This window comes from Phyllobates terribilis, unplaced genomic scaffold (assembly GCF_046119375.1).
Source record: "Phyllobates terribilis strain yellow unplaced genomic scaffold, ASM4611937v1 Scaffold_3__8_contigs__length_932513732, whole genome shotgun sequence".
NCBI lineage: Eukaryota > Metazoa > Chordata > Amphibia > Anura > Dendrobatidae > Phyllobates > Phyllobates terribilis.
Genome location: NW_027362763.1, coordinates 740,732,471 through 740,755,453, shown reverse-complemented (window position 1 = coordinate 740,755,453; position 22,983 = coordinate 740,732,471). Strand labels below are relative to the sequence as shown.

At 50.3% G+C, this 22,983-nt stretch overlaps 1 protein-coding gene across 1 annotated transcript in view; it reads right to left on the bottom strand.

The window, feature by feature from the left end:
- The window catches only part of B3GNT2 (UDP-GlcNAc:betaGal beta-1,3-N-acetylglucosaminyltransferase 2), a 263,579-nt gene that overhangs the window by 1,014 nt on the left and 239,582 nt on the right, over window positions 1–22,983 (bottom strand). The gene's annotated exons all lie outside the window — the stretch shown is intronic.

The window sequence follows — 22,983 nt, the reverse complement described above, 5'->3', positions numbered from 1 at the left end:
TTTTTAGTGCGCTTAAGACAAACAGACTCATCCATTCTCTCCTTAAATACATTCTTGCCCTTGTCTGGTGGTCCTGGGTTAGTCCCCCCCCCAGAGGGCTTTGTATTTGCCCCCCGAGAGGATGACCCAGCCATCTCCTGAGCGCCAACCACCTTGTCCGCAACCTAAGGCCCCGGGTCCCCATCCCCCCCTCCAGAGGGAGGTCCTGGAGAGCCCGGAACCGGTTGGGCGATCCACCAGAGGGGGTGTGGCTGAACCCTCCAATGGCGCCTGGATCACGGCAAGAGAGTCAGAGGGGTCGCACTCCAAAGAGGCAGCTCGATACCTGGTCCCCCTCCTACCTCTGGCCGTTTTCCTGTTACCCTTTTTCTTTTTCTGTGACCACTCCCCCTCTCCCTCATCAAGACTGTCACCAGATGAGGGTTCCTGGGAAGACGGGCGTCCTCTAGCTCTTCCCTTTAAAGTCTCTTGACTTCCTCACTCAGATCGCTGTCTTTAGGATTCTCAGCTGCAAGTGAAGTACCTGGGTCAGAGTTTAGTTACATTATTCCCTGGCCCCTGTCCCCCACGGAGCTGCTCCTGCCGCCTGATGTTGGATGGTGGCAGCTTGCTCCTCACCGGTTCCCTGCCTCCCCCCCTCTGCTGGTCCCTTCACCGGCAAGATTAGTCTCGGCTTTGCCTGTTCCGCACTCACCGCTTTCAGGACAGCATTGGCGAAGGAACGCAGACAGTGACTGAACGGGTGACCGAGGTCACCACACAAGTTACACCTAATACTGCCACAGGCAGCAGCAAGATGACCAAGGTCCCCACAGTGCGCATTTCTGGGTGGTACACTGCGCACTGAAGTGTGTGGGGCTACCGCACCTGTGACAGACTTTAGGCTGCCCCCGGTAGAAAATCAAGATCCTATCCCTCCCCAAAAAGGTTGAGGAGGGGATATGGGAAACAGTGTTTCCCAAAACCTTCAATTTCACCATGAAGGTCCAGGCCCCTGACCAGATACCATGGTCATCGAGATTCTTTTGGGGAATATCGGTGACCTCTCCATATCGACTTACCCAGGTCGTAATGTCATACAGGAAAGCGACTCGTTACTAGTCAAAACGGTCACCTTCCTGACTGAATTTTAGCAGGTTATTGCCAGGGGAAAGAAACTCTGCCATTCTGGGCGACTCCGAGCCAGCTCATGGCGAGACCAGAAAAGCTCAAGGCCATCCGGTCTCACGAAGCTGACATCAAAGTAGGAGGTCCCATAGGGATAGATCAAGGCAAAGATGTCATATGCCGCAAAGCCCATCCCCAGCAGGAGCTCAACCACCTTCGACCTATCAGGGCAGACATCCTTGCTTACCCACTGGAGACGGGCCATGTTCCTACGGTTACTCCTCTGCCCCTCTATCTCAGAAGGCTGAAAGACCATGTCTCTCTATCCAGAAAGATAGATCAACCTCCCTCCCCTCTACAGTGATGGAGCTCTCCCCTCTCCTCAGAGCATCTAGGAGTTGCTGTTAAGTCACCATCCCCAGGGCCACCAGACAAGGGTGCACTACTACCCCCAGCACCAACAGCTCCTGAATAGCTTTGGGCTGAAGCGGGACCGGTGCCTACTTCCCACCCACCAACACCAGTGCTGCTCCCATCATTCACCAAATTCTACTCCCACCATTTGCTGCACCACTACTCCCACCATTTGCTGCACCATTACTCCCACCATTCACTCCACTACTTCTCCCACCATTTGCTGCACCCCTACTCCCATCATTCAATCCACTACTACTCCCACCATTCCCACTACTCCCAACATTCACTCCACCACTACTCCCACCATTTTCTGCACCACTACTCCCATCATTCACTCCACCACTACTCCCATCATTCACTGCACCACTACTTTCATTCCCTTTACTTGTCACCCCATTACCACCATTTACTCCACTGTTCTCTGCACCTTCCACAGTCACATCCATTCATTCTTCCCTTGTGTCTGGTGTCTCTGGACTCACACCTGCTGGGCCGGGGGAGGGGAGCACTTCCAGAAACTCCTTTCCCGGCAGCACCACACCCGTTTTCTTTTGGTTGGTGCTGGCTTTCTGCAGGTCCTCTCCTGGAGCACCCTGCCATCCTACTGCAGCATTTTGTTCCTTGTTCTAGGCAGAGAGTTTGTTGGGCACCGCAGCCCGCCCTACACCCACAGACTTTGGGGCCTTAGTGTCCTTTTTGGGCGCTGGGGCACACTGTCCCCCTGTCGCAGCAGTGCGCCCAGTATTCCTCACAGATGTTTTTTTAACATCCCTCCCGGCCTCCCCGGCCCCGGTGATAACCGGCTTAGCCGCAGAGGGCAGGGAGGGAAACTCCACAGAACTTCCTATGCCCGGCGCCGTGAGTGCCTCAACAGCCTCGCCCCCTGCACTGTTCCCCGCACAGATGGCAGCATCACCGGACGTCCTTCTCCTCTCCCCACCTTGCCTCTGCCTCGAACCCACTGCAGAGCCCATGCCTTTAGGTTTGGTGGGGTTTACATAGCAGGTGGCAGGCGCAACATCAGACATTGGTGCATATGACGCACCCCTGGCCCTGTGTCGCGCTGCGTTGCGCACGCGGGAGCTTACCCGGAGCCGGATCTTTTGAGGGTTGTAGTCTCGTGGCGGTGATCCGGTCCGTGCCCAGGGAGTCAGACTAAGTGGCGCTGTATTAGCGGTAGATGTTGGACGACTACGCCACCCGTTGAGGACAGCTAAGGAGCTGCTGCTGCAGGGCAGACCGCTGAGGCCGGTGGTAGGATTGTGCAGCGTGATAGTATAACCCCCAACGGGAGGGGTATGGCCTCGGGGCAGCCGACGTGGATGATGGGGGTAGCAGGAACCACTCAGAGACGATGCGGTGTAGTTCAGGGTCTTTACTGGTGACAAAGATAGACCCTCCCGGAGTACTGGCTAGCGGTTGGGGCCTGGTCAGTCCTTGAGCAGATGGGATCTCCCCTGGCCAGGCGGAGTTGTAGGCCTCCCAAACTAACGATACTCTTCTGGCTACCTTGCTAGAAGCGAGTATAAGTAGCCCACGTCCCTGAGTGTACCGTGTGGTGCTCACCCGTATGGCCGGTGACTCGGGGCCTTCTAGTAGCTTCCGCTCCACGACGGCGGTGCTGGTCCCATGCGTGTGACCGTGCCTTCGGGTTTCTTGGCCAGAGGACCTGAAATCCCCTGCCTGACGGATTCTGCTGCTGGGTAGGAGTTAGTCCCCACAGCCTCGGACTCCGGGTCCGGTAAGAAATCTTCTCAGTCATGGCGAGCTCTGCAGCTGCCAGCCCCTGACTCCTTGTAACACTGCTCCCACAGAGCTCCTGTTGTTTCTTCCTATGCTGCTTCTCTTCTCTGTCTCTACTTCTTCTCTACTCACTAACCCTGCCTCAGCCCTAGGTTTATATAGGGGAAGTTCTTCCCCTCCCAGGACTGGGCAAGAGGTGTGGCATGCACAGGATCCCTGACCAAGAGACCTCCCACCTGCTCTCAGACATAACATTGCCGTTACTGTGGAAACCAGACCCCTGGGGTGCCACACATACTTGTAACTCACCACCTCCTGAGCAGCTCCTCTGGTCTTCTTCTTCCTCTTCTTTGTCTCCTCTACTGGTTCATCCTCCCCGAAGGAAAACCGCGTCAGGTCCACAGGAGACTCCAGCAGTTGGATTTCCCTCAGTAATCCTCCTTCCTCCTCATCTTCCTCCCCCGACACTCCAGCCTCTGCTGTCGGAGTCCTCTGCCCTGCAGGGAGACCACTTGAACTCCGGCTCTGCCCCTCACTCTCCTGCTTGGCTCCAGCACCTGGGACTCCAGTCATCTCTTCATCCTCCCCCTCCTCTTCACTAAGAACGCCGGCTGGCGGTTCTCCTGAGGTGTTTAACCCCTTCATTTCTGAGAACTGCCGGTGGTTCTTAAACCTCTCCAGGAAGGGACCTGCACTTTTCTCAATCCCCTCCCGGAGGAGCACTAATCTGACCACCTCGTCTCTGAGGGCTTTAAACCTCTGGGAGGTCACGGGTCTTTCCTTGTTGTACGCCAGGGTTTCAGGACCTGGGCCTCCCGCAGCTCCTCTTTCAGCTGGGTTAGTGCTTTGCCGGCGTCCTCGTATTCTCGCAGCATGGCGACCACACGGGATGAGAAGGAACTTGTGGACTCGCTGGAGCTCATCTCCCCCCAGGATCTTGCTGGGCTCTTGTTCCTGGGGCCTGGGGTGCCCCGGTCTCCCTCTCTGGGCGGGCGATGAACCGTCTCGGGGTTGGAGTAGGTGGGTGCATTCTTCCTCACCCTTCCCGATCTCCTCACTCCCTCCTAGGCCGGTTGTTGTGGCTCCTTGTCCCCCACCGGCATAGACCGGGGGACAGAAGGCTGGGAAGCCATGCCGGACTCCCAGTAAGCCTGCCTCTCCCTGGGGAAAAGAGAGGCAGACTATGGGCCTCCTCCTGGAAGTCCTGGAGCTCACGAGGCAGGTGCTACTCGCAGCAGGGAGTAACTGATTGTAGGCACCTGTCCTACAGTCTCCTCCCCCTTCTCTTCCTATTTGTACTATCCCAGGCTGCTTCATTGAGGAGATGACATCCCCCGAATCTCCGTATGTGAAGGACTTCTGACGCGCCCCCTGGGCCGTGGGGTACCCGGAGCCGGGCCGGTAGATGCTGGGGGTTGTAGTCACAGTGGCGGTGACCCGGTCCGTGACCCAGGTGGTCAATCCAAGGGTAGTAGATGTATATAGGTTATATAATGTCCGACTACGCCACCTGTGGAGTGCGGTTAATAGAGACCGCCGCTGCGGAACAGTCCTCTGAAGCCGGTGGTATAGCAGCAAAGGTGGTATAACTCCCCACAGGAAGAGTTAGCTTCAGGGCAGTGTGTGTGGATGATGGTGGTTGTGCAGGGTGTCGCGGTGCAGCAATAACCATAGAGTCTGTGAAGTGCAGTCCCAGGGTCTTTACTGGTGACCCTTTAAACAGGCCTGGACTGGAGTACTGGCTAGTGATAAGAGTCCGGTAAGTCTGGGAGCAAGCATAGAGTCCTCCTGGACAGGTGGAGTTGTAGGCCTGCCGTTCTGTACTCTTTGGCTATTCTGCTTGTAGCTGCGTTGTAGCCCACGTCCCTGAGTGTAACGTGCTGTGCTCACCTGTATGGCTGGCAGCTCGGGCCTTGTGGATGCCTCGCTCCTCCTTGGCGGTACTGGTCCCTCGGTGCTGCTGAGCCTCCGGGAGTCTGATGGGGGCCAGGAGACCTGCAATCTCCTGCCCTACGGTATCTGCTGCTGGGTCTGGAATCCCCCACAGCCTCGGACTCCGGTGTCCGGCTCTCTGTGTATTCTGGCTAGGACGAGCTATCTCAAGCTCCAGTCCCTAGCTCCTCTCTCTTCGATGTCCTAAACTCAACTCCCTGCACTAAGCTAAACTAACCCCGCCTCCAGATCCAGTTGCCAAGGGGAGGGTCCTCCCCTTGCTGGTCTAGAGCCAGGAAGTGTTACATGTATTATGTTCCTGACCAGGAAACCCCTGCTTGCCTCCAGACATGGCATTACCTCTTTTGAGGGAGGCAATGCCGCTGTGGCAACCAGACCCTTGGGGTGCCGCACTTCCAGAAGACCAAACACGAGTTGGTGACGTGGCTGTTCAAGCTCTACAACAGCACCATGTTTGAGAACTTGGTAAAATATTATAATCCCCCGGTTTGTACATCCTCATCTATATTCTGCTATCTGTAACTCTTCATGTAAACGTCTATGTAATAAATCGTCAATAACCTTTACTATTCCTCTATGTAAATGTAGAGTCATAGAGGTGCAGCGTTAGCAGACACCCCCGGCCCTGGTGCCTAAAGGAGTCTTTAGGACCAGTAGTCACAAGTTATACCTCCCTTTTGTAGTGTCCTAGAAGGGACTGCATATTCCCGTGTTTATCATTGAATTACAGATATGTATTTTATTCCTTCTTTCCTCATCTTTACCTTCTTGAGTACAAAATGCAAATAAAGTGGAGTAAAAGACTGAGGACATGTGCATTCTATACTAACATCTGTAAGGATGATGATCAATATTCCATTATTGAACTGTCTGGAAAAGTGTATGACTCCGCAGGTAAGTTTGATATCACAATAATATGGTAAGAATTTGACATTTTGATAGAAGTAACAGGTTCTTAGGGCCTGACAGAAGGTACTGAAACTTTCATAGCTTCTAAACAAGAGAAACCCCACATGCATGGCTGTAAGTTCTTAACTGGATAGGATCATTGAAACGGCTTCTGGGACCCTTTTCCCTTAATTATGGGGGATTTGGAGGTGAACAGTGGATAAAATACACATAAATAGTGACTGCCAGGGGTGTAAGTAGAAATTACTTGGTTGATGAATCAGAAGACTCAGCCTGAGTGATGGAGATCCTTCAGGTCCTATAGTTGGGGAAATCTCTAAAGCTCCAGGGCAAATGTATCTTGAGCCTTCCCTATATTATGGCCTAGCAGGTTGGCACATGTGATGTAAAGTATCTTTTTATCCAGGGTCGGACTGGGGTGCCTAGGGCCCACCAGGGGAACTGACACTAGGGGCCCACACTACAGCCCACCATAAACGGTTTTATTACTTGTTATAATTTTCTATAATGCACTATAGTTGCATGGTTAGCCACGCTGTGGAGCACCAAGCGGCAGGACTTTGTTCGAACAGTCATTCTGTACTGCCAGAGTCCCTTTAATGGTAACTTATCACCTTGAAAAACGCTATTTATCTGCAGATATAGGGGTAACCTGCAAGGTAAATAGGGTTTAAAGCCTGGTTAGACGGCTTATTAGAAAAGCGTTGGCTACACGGAGAAAATTAGATTTTATTCTCCCTGTCGCCACTCGCTTCCTGTTATTGGGTCGGTGCAAGGAGGGAGACATTACAGTCACCGCAAACTACAAAGTGAGCGTGCTGCAATAACGTCTGGCACCTTGATTGTGATTCTTCCATGGAGCCCAACCTCAGGCTGAGCTTCATTGAATGACTAACATGGCAGCAGCACCTGGCAACTAGTGCCGAGCGAGCGTGGTCGGATAAGGTGTGATCCCAGCATGCTCGGGTGTTGTCTGAGTATCTTGTAGTGCTCTGCTAATATGCTCGAGTCCCCGGGGTAGCATGTTTTGCGGCGATAGACAGACGCAACACCTGCAGGAATTGCCTGTTTGTTAGGTAATCCCTGCATGTGTTGCTGCTGTCTACCGCCGCAAAACATGCTACCCCGGGGACTCAAGCATATTAGCAGAGCACTACAAGATACTCAGATAACACCCGAGCATGCTGGGATCACACCTTATCCGACCACGCTCGCTCAGCACTAGTTTCCAGGTGCTGCTGCCATGTTAGTCATTCAATGAAGCTCAGCCTGAGGTTGGGCTCCATGGAGGTGTCACAATCAAGGTGTCGGACGTTATTGCAGCACGCTCACTTTGTAGTTCGCGGTGACTGTAATGTCTCTTATCTGACCACGCTCACTCAGCACTACTGGCAACCGAACAGCAACCTGCAACTGCGTCACAGGGGGCTGAAGGGAACAGGTGACTGCATGCACCGGCCATTGTGGTATCTAAATGCCGCTGTCAGTGATTGACAAGGGCACTTAAATACTCAAAACAGCAGCAATCAAGGCGAGCTCTGATCACTGCTGTTACATGCAGACGCTGGCTATGTAACACAGCCGACATCTGCCCGGTATGGAGCAGGCTCAGCTCCTGAACCCGCTTCCATACAAGCACATCCCTATGGTGACAGTTATGTCAGGGTTAGCAAATTTCACTTGTCTGTTCCTAAATGTGGAAAGACAAATGGAATTCCCTAACACATGTGGAAGATACCTAATAGATTTAGTAAAGGTGCCTCAAGCATATGAATGTTATTACACACCACAATGTACAGTTACATACACGCATCTTACAAAAATACATATTATTCCAGATACGCAGATGCGCACAAACACGCAGACGCGCACAAACACGCAGAAGCGCACAAACACATCAGTACATGAATACATCATCTGAACCACCATCAATTGTAATGTCAGGTCAGACCCATATATCTTTGTATCGAATAAACCTACAACTCTCAGTATGTAATTAACAATAGAGATACTGGGAGTTGTTATCAGTCATCATCAGACTGCGGACCATACAGGAACCACAGTACTGATGAGACACAGGCAGGATCACAAATGAACATTTACATCCAGGTATCTTACCTGAGACGTCTTCTCTGATTAGAGTCATTCGCTTTCTTTTCGTCTCCATCTTGTCCAGACCCCTTGATGACTTTTCTCATCCACAGCTCGTCTCTGCAGACTTCCATCTTCTCTGGTATTCTGCAGCACATCCCGACACGATGCCCTTAAAGATAGCAGAGTCATTATAATGCTCCTGAATAAAAATATCTACACTGAGCCCCTGAATAAACCTAACTCTTACAATGCTCCCTGCACAAAAAACATGACATACACTCTACCCCTCTTATGGTACCTGCTCTCCACACTGTCCTCTCCTTACCATACTGGGCCCCCTCTTCACACTGTCCTCTCACACTGTGTCCCCCCTATATGGCCCAGTCTCTATACTGTGCCCCTACATCACTCTCCCCCTCCTCAGCATACTGTTACCTCCTTTCTGTGCCCTCACACTGTTTCCCCTATACTGCCGCATCTCTATACCTTCCCCCACACTACCTAGTCTCTGTGCTGTGTCACCTCACACTTTTCTCCCTCCATACTGTCTCCTCACACTATTCCCCTACTCTCCATACTGTTTCCTCATACATCCCCATTCTGTTCCCGCACCCATTCCCACCCCTCCCCTAGTTCACCATACTGTTTCTTCACACATCTCCCCATTATGTCTCCTAAAATTTCTCTCCCATCTCTCCCCAAATATAATAAATCTTCGGAAGAGCACACAGACATGCAGAAGCACGCTTACACACATGAAAACCAGTACACACAGACACATACTAAGGGCTCTTTCACACGTCAGTACGTGCGGTGACAGTTTCCACACGTACCAGAGACATTGGTACACGCAGACCCATTCAAATGAATGTGCACGTCAGTGTGTGTCCACTTTCCACAGACAGACCATGTGGTGTCCGTGGGCAAAACACGCTGACATGTCTGTTTTTTACCTGCTGCACCTCCCGCAAAACGTCCCGCACACTGATGACAGTTAGCGCTGTTCCCAAGCACCGGGTGCTGAGCGCTGCCCTCATTATAGATCCCTTCCGGCGCTGCAATCAGCAGCAGCTGGGTCAATGATGAGCGTAGTAGTCTACTCCCGCCGTGTCCAACTGTAAAAATAGGAATAAAATAAAAAAATACTTATACTCACCTCTCCTAAGTGTCACCCGCTGTAATCCGTGCGAGCGCTCACGCCGAGGAGAATAACTCCTGCAGTGAGTGGACCCCAGAGCTGTGCTCAACAAGCGGTGCTCTGTCAAATCACCGAGCGCAGCTCTGGGGCCCGCTCGCTGCAGGAGTCATTCCCCTCAGCGTGAGCACTCGCACGGATTACAGCGGGTGACACTTAGGAGAGGTGAGTATAAGGATTTTTTTATTTTATTCCTATTTTTACAGTTGGACACGGCGGGAATAGACTACTACTCTCATCATTGACCCTGCTGCTGCTGATCGCAGCACCGGCAGGGATCTATGATGAGGGCAGAGCTCAGCACCCGGCTCTTGGGAACAGCGCTAACTGTACACTGATTCCCAAGCGCCGGTATGTGTCACACGGATGACACACAGGTGGACACGGATATCTCCAGTCCCGTAAATATCAGGACATGTGAAAGAGCCCTAATATACACACGCAGATACACATACTCACAGAAATGGGGACACGTACACATACAGGCAAGCACACACAGAAATGGACGCGCAGTCATGCACAGACACACTCAGACAATCACACACAAAAATGCAGACACGCAGGGAAGCACGCACACATGTGTGAAGTCACATATACACACGTAGACATGCAGGCACTCAAATACATACACACAAACACACGCAGGCCTATACACACTACACACACACACGCATGCATGCAGGCATATACACACCACACACATACAGTACAGACCAAAAGTTTGGACACACCTTCTCATTTAAAGATTTTTCTGTATTTTCATGACTATGAAAATTGTACATTCACACTGAAGGCATCAAAACTATGAATTAACACATGTGGAATTATATACTTAACAAAAAAGTGTGAAACAACTGAAAATATGTCTTATATTCTAGGTTCTTCAAAGTAGTCACCTTTTGCTTTGATGACTGCTTTGCACACTCTTGGCATTCTCTTGATGAGCTTCAAGAGGTAGTCACCGGAAATGGTTTTCACTTCACAGGTGTGCCCTGTCAGGTTTAATAAGTGGGATTTCTTGCCCTATAAATGGGGTTGGGACCATCAGTTGTGTTGTGCAGAAGTCTGGTAGATACACAGCTAATAGTCCTACTGAATAGACTGTTAGAATTTGTAGTATGGCAAGTAAAAAGCAGCTAAGTAAAGAAAAACGAGTGGCCATCATTACTTTAAGAATTGAAGGTCAGTCAGTCAGAAAAATTGGGAAACTTTGAAAGTGTCCCCAAGTGCAGTTGCAAAAACCATCAAGCGCTACAAAGAAACTGGCTCACATGAGGACCGCCCAAGGAAAGGCAGACCAAGAGTCACCTGTGCTTCTGAGGATAAGTTTATCCGAGTCACCAGCCTCAGAAATCGCAGGTTAACAGCAGCTCAGATTAGAGACCGGGTCAATGCCACACGGAGTTCTAACATCAGACACATCTCTACAACAACTGTTAAGAGGAGACTTTGTGCAGCAGGCCTTCATGGTAAAATAGCTGCTAGGAAACCACTGCTAAGAACAGGCAACAAGCAGAAGAGACTTGTTTGGGCTAAAGAACACATATGAGTCCATATTTGAGATCTTTGGTTCCAACCACGGTGTCTTTGTGAGATGCAGAAAAGGTGAACGGATGGACTCTACATGCCTGGTTCCCACCATGAAGCATGGAGGAGGTGTGATGGTGTGGGGGTGCTTTGTTGGTGACTCTGTTGGGGATTTATTCAAAATTGAAGGCATACTGAACCAGCATGGCTACCACAGCATCTTGTAGCGGCATGCTATTCCATCCGGTTTGTGTTTAGTTGGACCATCATTTATTTTCAACAGGACAATGACCTCAAACACACCTCCAGGCTGTGTAAGGGCTATTTGACCAAGAAGGAGAGTAATGGGGTGCTACGCCAGATGACCTGGCCTCCACAGTCACCAGACCTGAACCATATCGAGATGGTTTGGGGTGAGCTGGACCGCAGAGTGAAGGCAAAAGGGGCAGCAAGTGCTAAGCATCTCTGGGAACTCCTTCAAGATTGTTGGAAGACCATTTCCGGTGACTACCTCTTGAAGCTCATCAAGAGAATGCCAAGAGTGTACAAAGCAGTCATCAAAGCAAAAGGTGGCTACTTTGAAGAACCTAGAATATAAGACATATTTTCGGTTGTTTCACACTTTTTTGTTAAGTATATAATTCCACATGTGTTAATTCATAGTTTTGATGCCTTCAGTGTGAATGTACAATTTTCATAGTCATGAAAATACAGAAAAATCTTTAAATGAGAAGGTGTGTCCAAACTTTTGGTCTGTACTGTACACACACACATGCAGGCATAAACACACCACACACACATGCAGGCATAAACACACCACACACACACACACACATATGCAGGCATATATACACACACATGCAGGCATATACACACATGTGTCACCCCAGGCCTGGATGCCACAAATATTAAAGGCTGTGTCTGAGAGCAGGAGGGAGGTTCCCTGGTTAGGGACAATTAGCATACAGCACCTCCTGTCCCAGGCCAGTAAGGGGAGCTGGCTGCCCCTATAAAAGCTGGAACTGGGGGCAGGGTTAGAGAGAACTGGACGACCTAACTCAGGAGTGAGACAAGTCCCAGAGAAGGAGGGACAGTTCAGCTGTAGCTGAGGAGGTCGTGAGGCAGTGGAGAAGCCACGAGCCAGTGATGTACGGCGCCGAGAGCCTGTCCTGGCAGAAAGGGAGAATAATCTACCGGATATTGGGGTCCGAGGCTGTAAAGACTCTAAGTCCAGCAGCAGAGAACCAATCCGCAAGGGATTTCATGTCCTTTGGCCTAAGAAGCCCGGAGGCTCCGCCACAACAGAAGGGACCAGCAAAGCCAAGAGAGGCCAGAGGTAAAAGGAGCCCAAGTTGCAAGCCATACGGGTGAGAATACACGGCACGCTCAGGGACGTGGGCTATTTTACCACTAAAGGGGGAAATAGTCAGAAAGAGCTTAGAGAGCACGGTAGGCCTACACCCTCACCCTGACCAGAGGGGCTTCCCGAGTGTTCTCAGACATCCAGGCCCCCTTCTAGCCGGTACTGTTGTTGGGTCATTACCATCTGTTATAATAAAGACCCTGAACTGTTTAAGCGGTCTCTACCTTCTGACCGTCACGGACGGAACTATAACCCCCAACATCCATCTACACTACCCTGGGGCTACACTCCTCCCGTGGGGAGTCATTCTACCTCTGTGCTGCACACCAACACCAGTCCCAGTGGCCTGCCCTGCAGCGGCGGTTATCCCTGACCGCAATCCACGGGTGGCGTAGTCGGACATTCCAAACACTGATAAATAGACTGCCACAATTTGGTCTGACCACCGTGAGCCACGGGATCGGGTTGCCACTACTACCCCCAGCATCATACAGAAGCCCGATTCCGGGTACCCCACGGCCCAGGGGGTGAGTCAGCTTTGGCGTAGTCGGCAGGATTGTGACCAACCCGCCACAAACGGGTATTGCGTGGCTGAAAAAGACTTTATACTTACCTGAGTGAAGTTTCCCGCCATTCGGGGCCAGTTCCCGCCATCGGGCGCCATCTTCGGGACGCTGCGCGGGAAGAAGAGGGGGTGGACGTCCAAAAACGCGAGAGAAATGAAGCCCCGCCCTACGCTGAGACACTGCGCAAGGTCCTGGAAGGAGATCCAGCGGACGCTGACGTCATCACAGAGCAACGCAAGATCATCGCCCAGAGCATCGCGAGCAGAGCCGCGGCCTACAGAAGAGGATCGCCGGAAGGTAGGCGACGGTTAACTAGGGGGGAGGAAGATGTCGAACGCGGAGGGACCCTCTACCACCAGCGTAGCCGCTGCAGCTGTGATGCCGTTTTCCTTGCCCTATATCCCCGGAGCGGCCTGGCTGCCACAGTATGCCGGCGAGTCGCATACCTTGGGCGACTTTAAAGGAAGGCTGTATAGCTTGTTCAAAGTTCATCCCCTGACGGAAGAACAGAAAGTAAGCATACTGATAGGGCAGTTAACAGGTGCGGCCCAGCGGGAGGTAAAGTCTTGGACAGCTGAGGAGAAAAGGACTGTAAGGGGGGTTCTGACCCATCTACGGGACACCTTTGATACCCGTACCTCAGCAGAAATCAAAATGCGGTTCTATGGATGTAAGCAGCGAGCTCAAGATAGCATCAGAGATTATGCCCTAAATTTACAGGAAGCCTTGGGGGCAATTAAGCAAGCTGACCCTGGCAGCGTGCAGGATACAGATAAACTGTTGACTGATCAGTTCATAGAAGGTCTGCTGTCCAGCGCCCACAGAACCCAGCTGCGCCTCATGGCCCTACAGAACCCCGATTTAACTTTTGCACAGATCAAAGATAAGGCCATCCGGGTGCTCCGAGAACCCACACTTGGTGGCGCTGTAGCTTCCCGGCGCTCTGCCATCACTTACCACCAGGGGGCGGCGCCTTACCCCGCAGACCTTGTGGGGGCTGATGCGCAGGCCCTAAACCCATCCCCACCTGCAAACCTGCACCATCAGGTCCAAGAACTAACAAAGAGTGTTGCTGCATTGACCAGGACCGTACAGTCGTTACAGATGGACCCGTCAGGACCAATCAAGCTGGCTTCCAGTCCGGAGGATGTCCCGTGGCGTCGACAGAGGAGGATCCCGTCGTTCAGAGGGAGGCCCACCGACCGTTACACTAAGGATGGACAGCCGATTTGCCGCCGTTGCAGCCAGCCGGGACACATAGCCAGGTACTGTACTTTAAACGGGTCCGACCTGGGGCAGAGGGCCAACCTCCAGGCATAAGGTCATCAGGCCCATCTAATTGGCGTGATAAGTACGTGGGGGGACGCCCAGTTTTACCCGTAGTGCTGGACGGTATCCCCATGAGTGCACTGCTGGATACCGGGTCACAAGTAACTACCATCCCCTATGTACTTTTTAAACAGTATTGGAGTGACACTGACATAACCCGCTATCCAGACAATGACTTGAGCATCATCGCCAGCAATGGCCAGCCCGTGCCGCAGGTGGGGTTCAGAGAGATGACCATTAAGATTGGTAAAGTTGAACTGCCGGCACAGGGAGTGATCATTGTGGACATTGACCGTCGAGAAAGTCACCCTAAAATAACCTTGGGTACTAACGTGATTGAAAATTGTCTTTCAGAAGTAATTGTAATTTTGCAGCAGGTGGCGATGAATGCGAGCTCCAGCCAACAGAGGGTCCTCCAGAAGGAGATAAGAGCCCTGATGAGACGGCAACAGGTAGAACTGTGTGGTGGTGAGATCGGTAGCGTGAGGATGAGCGACCCGTTCCCCATTGCCATGCCTCCCAAAAGTGAAATGATGATCTGGTGTCGGACTGCAATCGGGTTAAGAGGGAGAGACTACCAAGCCATGGTAGAACCCGTGTACTCAGACAGCAGGCCCACCATTTTGACAGCCCGGGGGGTGGTTGATGTCCGCCATGGAAGGGTGCCTGTCCGGATCTTAAACATTGGAGAAAGGGAAGTACACTTGCCCCTTTACGCTACACTAGCCAAATTGTATACTGTTGAACACAATGCTGTCAGGGCCGTGGAACCCTTGCCTCCATCTCCCCAGGCGGAGGGTAATGGCTCCCAGAAACCCAAGGAGGACTGGTGCCAGAAACTCCACGTGGGTGCTGACTCCACTCCCTTGCACCAAAAACAAGGAGTCTACCGGGTGGTTCAGGAGTACGAGAGAATCTTTAGTAAGCACCCGCTAGACTTCGGCAGAGTGAAAGGGGTAGAACACCACATCCACACGGGGAACCACCCACCAATAAAAGAGAGATACAGACCTGTACCCCCCGCACACTATCAGAACGCAAAGGGCATGCTGAGAGAAATGAAAGAAGTCGGGGTCATTAGAGACAGCTGTAGACCCTGTGCAGCCCCCTTGGTTCTGGTGAAAAAGAAAGACAGTACTATGAGAATGTGCGTGGACTATAGACAAGTCAATCGTATCACCCATAATGACGCATACCCGTTGCCTAGAATAGAGGAGTCTTTAGCCGCACTAAAATCAGCTAACTTCTTCTCTACTTTGGATCTTACTAGCGGGTACTGGCAGGTTCCTGTGACAGAGGCTGACAAGGAGAAGACCGCCTTCACCACCCCGATGGGATTAAGTGAATTCAACTGTATGCCATTCGGGCTCTGCAACGCACCCGGGACCTTCCAGAGGCTGATGGAATGCTGTCTAGGGCACCGAAACTTTGAGACGGTCTTACTTTACTTGGACGACGTGATTGTATATTCAAAGACCTACGAGGACCATCTGAAACACCTGGCAGAGGTGTTCGAATCCCTGGCAGGCTTTGGCCTGAAGGTGAAGCCCTCAAAGTGTCACCTGTTGAAACCGAAGGTACAGTACCTAGGACACGTGGTGAGTGCAGAGGGAGTAGCCCCCGACCCCGACAAGGTTACAGTAATCAAGAGCTGGCCAAGCCCCTCTAACATCAAAGAAGTGAGGCAATTCCTCGGGTTGGTAGGCTACTACCGAAGGTTCATCCCCGGGTTCACAAAGATGACAGCTCCAATGCAGGACCTCCTGATAGGTCAGTCTAAATCCAGAAGTCACAAGCCACCCTTCAAGTGGGACAAGCCGGAAGAGGAGTCCTTCTGCTAGCTGAAGATGGCCCTCACGGGGGATGAGATCCTGGCCTATCCCAATTATGGCCAGCCTTTTGTTCTCCACTCAGACGCCAGTAATGTGGGGCTGGGAGCCGTACTGTCACAGAACCAACAGGGCAGAGAAAGGGTGATCGCGACGCCAGCCGGAAGCTGAGGCCCACTGAAAGAAACCCGGAGAATTACAGCTCCTTTAAGCTAGAATTCTTGGCAGTGGTGTGGGCCGTCACAGAACGGTTTAAACATTACCTGGCCTCCGCAAAGTTCACTGTGTACACGGACAACAACCCGTTGACACACCTGGACAATGCAAGACTTGGTGCCCTAGAACAGCGGTGAATGGCCTGGCTATCAAATTATGACTTCACAATCAAATACCGGGCGGGCAGAACCAACGCCAATGCAGACGCCCTATCAAGAATGCCCCACCTACCCGAAGGAGAAGAAGACTCAGAAGAGCTGGAGGAAGTAGAGCTCCCTGCGTTCCACCGGTATGGGGCCACTCAGTATTCTCACCGGGTAAGAGACAAAGACCTAGCCACCATCATGTTCAATCCCTTACCCCACCACGGCTGGGCTGAAACGCAAGATAGTGACCCTGCAATTCGCCTGGTGAAAGACCTGTTGACCTAGGCAGACGCTAGCCCTGGCCCGGACGCTCCAGAGGAAGCCAAGCAGTTATGGAAGGAGAAAAGCAGGCTATTCCTCTACTAAGGTAAGCTGTGCAGAAGGCTTGTCAACCACCGGACGCATGAGCTGACCTGGCAGGTAGTGGTCCCAAGACAAGATGCAGCAATGGTTCTGGAGGCCTACCATGACAGAGCGGGACACTTTGGGTGGAAGAAACTGGAGTTCCTACTGAGAGAGCGGTTCTTCTGGGTCGGTATGAGAGGGGCCATAGAGAAGTGGTGCAGGGACTGTGGCCCATGTAACCTCAGAAGGAAGGACCGTACCAGCCAGAAGACACCCTTGAGGCCCATCGTCACCAGGCAGCCTCTTGAGCTGGTAGCTCTGGACCATGTGAAATTGGCTCCAAGCCGGTCGGGCTACGTCTGTGCCCTGACAATAGTGGACCACTATTCCTGGTTCCTGGTGGTGGTTCCCGTTAAAGACTTGACAGCCCAAACAGCGGCCAGAGCCTTCCAACAACACTTCTGCCGTCCACACGGGTATCCGGAACAGGTCTTGACAGATCAAGGTCCAGCGTTTGAGGCTGAAGTCTTCCAGGAGTTCTGCAACCTCTACGGCTGTAAGAAGATTCGGATAACGCCTTACCACCCGCAAACCAGCGGGCTGTGTGAGAAAATGAATAATATCGTCATTGATCTCCTCAAAACGTTGCCCCTGGAGGAACGCAGCCTGTGGCCGGAAAAACTGCCGGACCTGATAGACTTATACAACCATATCCCGGTGAATGCTACAAATTGCACCCCGGCTTACCTGATGCGAGCACGACCAGGTAAGCTGCCGATAGACCTGGATATGGGAGTCCTGACACCCGAGGACACCTCCCCAGACGCGGACTAGGATACGGAACGGCGGCTACAGTACAAAAAGGTACAAGAGAGCGTGGAGAGGAGCCTGGCTCAAGCAAGAGAAAAGCAAGAGAGGCTCTTCAACCAACATGCCCCTGCTGGTCCCCTGGAACCTGGCGAGCAGGTCCTGAAGCGGAAGAGAAAGCTTCACAAGCTAGATGACCAGTAGGAGAGAGACCCGTACACAGTATTGCCGTCCGACCACAACAACCCGAAGGTATGTGTAATTACCAAGGATGGAGGAGAAACCACTAGCACCGTCTCCAGAGACCACCTAAAACGGTGCCCCGAGCAACTGCAGAGTCCAAGTGAAGATCAAGATGACCTTGAGCCCGCAGTGGACAAGGAAGAAATGGTCAGCTCCGTTCTCGGAGAGTTCCCCCGGTCCTGGACTCGGATAAACGACGCAATAGTGGTACCCGTCCTACACTTCCTTCAACCAACCCAGCAGCAACCTACAGGAGAGCAGGAAGAATCAGAGGAACAAGCAGCCCCAGAGGCCGAAGAACCCATGCCAGCAGCCCAGGAGTGTCAACCCTCTGCTGACAGTGAGCCTGCCATGCCTGCGGTAAACCAAAGGACCCGCAGACAGCTGCCTGCCCTGCCTGTGAACCCAGCTAGTAGCTGTACCCTTAATGCTAGTGGGGAAAGTCAGGTTAGACCACCACCAGACAGTGGGTTACGTAGGTCAACCCGGAGCACTAGGGGGCAGATACCCGCTCGCTGGAAAATATAGGGTGTGTAAAGAGCTGTAAATAACCCTTGTAAATAATTGTCAAATGGTTAAACAGTTAATTGCATGACCAGTAATTATGTGTTACAGTTTCTTTCAGCTAACTATATGGACTCACAGGTTATGAACTTTGAGTAACCGAGACTTTCTTGTAAAATATGTTCGGAGCTTAAGCAAAAGAAGGAATAAAGACTGTCAAGGACTCGGGGCAAGGACAGACCCCCACCTGGTTAAGGCTCCCCTTGTGTTGGTGAAATGGACACCCGGTCACAGATCATACTGTGACCCTCTCCTTTTGTTGTTGATATGGACATCCGGTCACAGACCACACTGTGACCTAAAGAACTCAATTGTGTTTTGTTTGTTGCCATGTATTAATGTTGTGTTTATGGTCGGGCATATGTTACCCGGTTGTTTTTGGCCAAAAAGGCTTAGTCCCGGAGTACTAAATTTTACTAGGGGGGAATGTGTCACCCCAGGCCTGGATGCCACAAATATTAAAGGCTGTGTCTGAGAGCAGGAGGGAGGTTCCCTGGTTAGGGACAATTAGCATACAGCACCTCCTGTCCCAGGCCAGTAGGGGGAGCTGGCTGCCCCTATAAAAGCTGGAACTGGGGCAGGGTTAGAGAGAACTGGACGACCTAGCTCAGGAGTGAGACAAGTCCCAGAGAAGGAGGGACAGTTCAGCTGTAGCTGAGGAGGTCGTGAGGCAGTGGAGAAGCCATGAGCCAGGGACGTACGGCGCCGAGAGCCTGTCCTGGCAGAAAGGGAGAATAATCTACCGGACATGGGGTCCGAGGCTGTAAAGACTCTAAGTCCAGCAGCAGAGAACCAATCTGCAAGGGATTTCATGTCCTTTGGCCTAAGAAGCCCGGAGGCTCCGCCACAACAGAAGGGACCAGCAAAGCCAAGAGAGGCCAGAGGTAAAAGGAGCCCAAGTTGCAAGCCATATGGGTGAGAATACACGGCACGCTCAGGGACGTGGGCTATTTTACCACTAAAGGGGGAAATAGAAAGAGCTTAGAGAGCACGGTAGGCCTACACCCTCACCCTGACCAGAGGGGCTTCCCGAGTGTTCTCAGACATCCAGGCCCCCTTCTAGCCGGTACTGTTGTTCGGTCATTACCATCTGTTATAATAAAGACCCTGAACTGTTTAAGCGGACTCTGCCTTCTGACCGTCGCGGACGGAACTATCACCCCCAACATCCATCTACACTACCCTGGGGCTACACTCCTCCCGTGGGGAGTCATTCTACCTCTGTGCTGCACACCAACACCAGTCCCAGTGGCCTGCCCTGCAGCGGCGGTTATCCCTGACCGCAATCCACGGGTGGCGTAGTCAGACATTCCAAACACTGATAAATAGACTGCCACAATTTGGTCTGACCACCCTGAGCCACGGGATCGGGTTGCCACTACTACCCCCAGCATCGTACCCCCAGCATCGTACAGAAGCCCGGTTCCGGGCACCCCACGGCCCAGGGGGCGAGTCACACATAGGCATATATATACACACACACAGGCATATATAAATACACACAGGCATATACACACACACACACAGGCATATACACACACAGGCATATACACAAACACACAGGCATATATACACACACACACGCCTATGCAGGCAGCATATACACACAGGCATTTATACACACGCATATGCAGGCAGCATATACACACAGGCATATACACACACACACAGGCATATACACACACACACAGGCATAATATATACACACACAAACACACACACACACACGCAGGCAGCATATACACACAAATTCATCAAATTCATACAAACACCCACAAATATTACACTACCTGTACAGTACAGACGCGCTCCTAAAACGGGAGACTGCAGTGCAGGGTGCGATGTGACGTCACTTTTAGCAGACGTACGGCCCTGTCTGCTGAGTGTGACACTGCAGTGCGGCTCCTGCTTTGCTCTTCGGCTCTCCTGATCCCAGGCCCCTCCCGCTACTGTCCTGGGCATCGCGGCGGTGAGAGTGCCACTTTTTTTTTTTTTAAATTCTATACTGAAATTGTCATCTATGCTCACCCTGAATTACCACCAGTGATCATGTATCACGAGTATGACATCAACTACACATACAACTACGTACAGGTAAGGAGATATTTTATTTTTTTTATTATCACAAAGAAACTACAACTAATATGATATCAGGAGATCATTGAAGACTGACATCTAATTTTCCATGAATAATCCATTCCCTTCCTCTAATAACTGAAATTCCTACCCTTTCTTGTACGCTAATCCCTGTTTTTTCTGCTTCTATAGAGTCGGGCGTTTCACAAAAATCAAGTGAAGAGAGGGCATTTTGCTGTAAATGTAAGGGCAGACTTCTCATTCAAAACACCACCCAAGATGAGATTTATTGCTTCCGTTATCACATATGTTCTTTAAATTGTATAGTAACAATATACACATTTATCCAATAGTCAGTGTCCAGTGCATGTCAGGAAACACATATTCTACAGAAACAATGTTTAATATACCCATAGCATTAGAAAGGATGGCAGATTAAGATTACAGTATTAAACAAAATAAGAAGTGAGCAAAAGGAAATATTTGGTTTTCTTACATTATTTTGTAATGAATTTCACATGTAAGTGCAAAAATGTAATAATATCCATAAAGTTATAATAACCTCTTTCATATAGGATTACGTTTATTTCTGTACTAACAAGCCATTTCAATTATCCACATTCACAGAACATCATCACGGATGCACCTCTTGTAAAGATCCTGATCCAGGCCTATTTGTGTTTTCAAAGGCTATAAATATGGGGGAAATTGTGACTTCTACAGGCAGAGGATATGTCTAAACACATGTGAATATGTCTCTCCCCTGCCGTGGCTCCAGCACCGAGCATTGCTTCCTTCTCCCGTGTTAGTCTGCGACGGGTTTCCCTGCTGGAAGATAGGAGATTGCATGTACTGTATATGTCTATTTTTCCCCTGACTTACTGCATCCCTGTTAGAAAATATTAATTTGCATATACATCTCAGCTGTCCATGTAAGTATCCACATCTTTGCAAGTAAGTTACCAATTTGCCTATACATCTACTTTTACCGTGTGTATCCACACACCTATCTCTGCTTCATCTTCTGCTTCCTGCTCTGCTTGTCTATCTGTTGTCTTCCATACCCTGCTACCCTGTTTTTCACATGCCACTCAGAAAGATCCACTCTACTGCACTATCGCCAACTGTCCGTGCTGTTCAACCTTCCATACAGTTTGAAAGATCCACCCTATAACAGAATGTATAGCCTAATATAGAGTTGTGTAATGTAAACTCTGCCAGAAGAGCAAATAAAGATACCAACCATTGGCTTACTGCAGTGTAGGAGGAAGAGTATGTTGAGAACATTTTGTTTAAAAAAAAAATACTCCCTTTTCCCACCTGTACCCTGCATTTATACGCTTCTACCACATATCTGTAAACTAATGGCCCCATACACATTAGTTTAAGTTTGACCAAATGTGCAGATATTGATGAGATTGACTGAGAGTCTAATGTTTTTGGGACATTCAGACTAAAGGATGATGTTGTGGGAAAAAAGAATATGGCTGCTGGAATTTCATTGGCCGATCCTTTAGTTCATTGCGGAGATAAGTCGTGGCCTGAGGCACCTTCTCACTCACGTGAAGACTCAACAGAGTCAAACATTCCTGTGCTTGGGAATAAGGAGACATAACTGTTGGCCGTACCAATGATCAACTGACAGCTACCTAATGACAGCTATCTAATGGGCTTACAGGCCATAAAAGTCCATTATCAGAAGTGACATACAATAATACAATTTATAATCTAATACCAAGAGATCACTGTAAACTAAGATCTAACATTCACACTTAATCCATGTCCTTCCTTCTAATAACTGATATTCCTGCCTTTTTCTGTCCACTAATGTCTATTCTTTCTGTTTCCATAGATTGGGATGTTTCACAAGTATTGATGATGAGAGAGGATATTGCCTAAAATGTAGAGGCAGACAGCTCCTACCGAACACCACCCAAGACGGGGACCATCTATCTCATAGTCATCATACTCTATCCACACAGACGCTAAGATAGAGCTGCAGTCCAGATATCAGATATTAGACCAGAATCTGGAATAATCCAACAAAACCTGCAGAAACTCCATTTTAGCTGTACTATTAAATGGATGCGATCTATTGCTTCCATTACCAAATGTAAGTATATAAATCTTTATGGTAAAGTTGTATAGTAACAGCATGCACAATATTTATACAATTGTCAGTGTCCAGTACATGTCAGAAACACATAAGGCAGATTAAGATTACAGCCAGTGTTAAAAGAAATAACATCGGCGAAACGCGCGTCGGATCTGTGTGGACCCTGAGGGACTGACAGTTAGTTTATTCATTACATTGTGACACACCTCTGTGATTCAGTGGCTATTCCTATCCTATTGGTCTATTTACTACTAATATATATGGTTCACTCTATGAGTATATATTTTGTATATATGTACCCACTTGGGGGAATATTTATTGCACTATGCACTTTAAGTAATTATATTTGACTACTAACCATATAGGATTGGCATATTCTGACTCCTGCCTATTATTATGTATGGTGTCTCCTGTTTATTTAATTATTTTCCTGCCTAC